Source organism: Frankliniella occidentalis, unplaced genomic scaffold (genome assembly GCF_000697945.3).
Source record: "Frankliniella occidentalis isolate FOCC.00 unplaced genomic scaffold, Focc_3.1 Scaffold44, whole genome shotgun sequence".
Taxonomy (NCBI): Eukaryota; Metazoa; Arthropoda; class Insecta; order Thysanoptera; family Thripidae; genus Frankliniella; species Frankliniella occidentalis.
In genome coordinates, this window is record NW_026267174.1 from 1,380,758 (window position 1) to 1,382,817 (window position 2,060).

Sequence of the window (2,060 nt, forward strand, 5' to 3'; positions counted from 1 at the left end):
CGTTTAAATAGCGAATATGAGTTTTGCAAACTGGTTCAGCGTGGTTTCCATCATGAGTTTCTTTTCTCTTTATCCCCCCCTCACCAGCGATACGTTTTGGAGTGGATTGGCGGGTCCCCTCCGACTCTCCGGTCCCCTCACACCAAAAGCGCCACGCGCCACTACGGTGTTCTAATCACCCGCCGACCCTAAATATTATACCCGTGAGAAGTGCGCCGCCAAACCTAAAAGCGGTCGAAAGCGGTTCAAACAAGAACCAGGCTGCATGACAAGAGATAATTTTCGCCTCCTTTTCGGCTTCTCCGAACACCGCACACATGGGCCTGCGGAACGTCTTCTCGCTAATGCTCAACGGTTTTTCCGGGTTTTTGTTCTGATTTTTTTTCTACATACTCCTGACCGCCGAATAAGGCGGCCAACCCAAAGTATCCTTTCAAAGCGCAAAGATTATTAGTATTCGAATAAAATTAAAACACCTTTGTGAAGTCGAGTCTGCGGTTTATCCCTATAATCTTTTATCACTTTCGTCCTGTCGATTTCAAGGCCTGGAAAACTTCAAGGTCGCCCTGTCAAGTATACGCGTGGCCAGAGCAGACTTTTGGCGATACATCAAGAGTGACTCAGCCGGGAGTGAAACACGTGTGCGGGGTCTTTGTTAACCCCTCGTTCCCATGATTGAGGGCTCAATTCGTTCATGACTGATATGCATAGACCATCACAAATGTAAAACGTAAAACCATCTGAAAGCATAAGGAAGAGATGTGCATACCGTCTGTAAAGGCAACACACCACAATGTTGCTGGTTTGCCTACCCGATCCGCCCGTAAGGCGCCATAGCCCCCTTGACTTGACTAACCGTGAGGCCACCTGGGATATGCATAGCCGCAACACTCGGTACAATGCTGTGAAATCTCGCGGTATGTGTACACTACCTGCATCTGTATTGGTGGAACTGAAACCCTCATCGTCTAAGCACGAGTGCAGTGCGCGCGTAGTGATACCGCACTACATGCAGGCGTGCGAGCGGATTGCCTACACGGACGGGGTCATGCGCTGCCTCAGAAGCCACAAGCCTAGCCTAGCCTAGCCTGCCGACCGGTGGCGGGGCGGGTGCCCGAGGGGCGACATAAGGAAAGAGGACCGACTACATTGCGATGCGGGCGGGGACCTGCGCGGCTTGTAGATGGGCGGAGAGCGTCGGACGCCCCGCTCCCGCTCAGAGGATCGTGTGCAGAAAACACAAAGAAGAGAGGCCAGCCTCGTCTCCCTGCTCGGGTCACTCGCGCGGGTTGTCCATCTCAAGGCGCATTTGTCATCCCGGAGCAAATACAGTGGAAGACACAGCTTGAAAACTATAAGCACTGACTTTTAACGTGACGGGTAGGCAAAAGCTTGAGTGCCTGTGTATGTTATGGTCATTGATTCTGCTTGGCGCTGCCGCTCGGGAGGGCCTTCCCCCTCCACCTTATTCACTCACGAGTTCCGGCATCCTTTCCAGTTTGGCGGTAGCGTGAGTTCAGCATGCGTGCGAATTATCATCCCACACTTGCCGAACGGCTCGGCGCCGTTCCAACACTTTTTCTTAATAATATCACCCCCCCACCCCCTACTTTAGCGTATACCTTCATTGAATGAAAAAAAGTAGGGGACTATACTATGTGCGGTCGCGAGTGTGCACTTGAGGAAGGCCGACATTTCCAAGGTTAATTTAGGCCATAATATGGAGCCCCACCGTTTCGGCGTTGGATAAGGCAGAGCATTATAATTCATCCCGTTTTTTGTTCTTTTTGTTTCATGCTGGGGTCATTTTAAAAGAAACATGAGGAAAATAAAAAATATGCATGATCTATGGTGTAACAATGTGCATTACAAAAAAAATAAATCAACATGTATGTAAAATCTGACAATGTTGTAAATGACTTACAAATATTTAGTAAGATGATTTTAAGCAGGTAGGCCACATGCCACAGTTATTTTAAAATAAAATGGCCTAAGATACAACTGCACACTTTTTCCATGTCTCAGTACTCAAATTAGAATGGAATGTGACTTTCATTTAT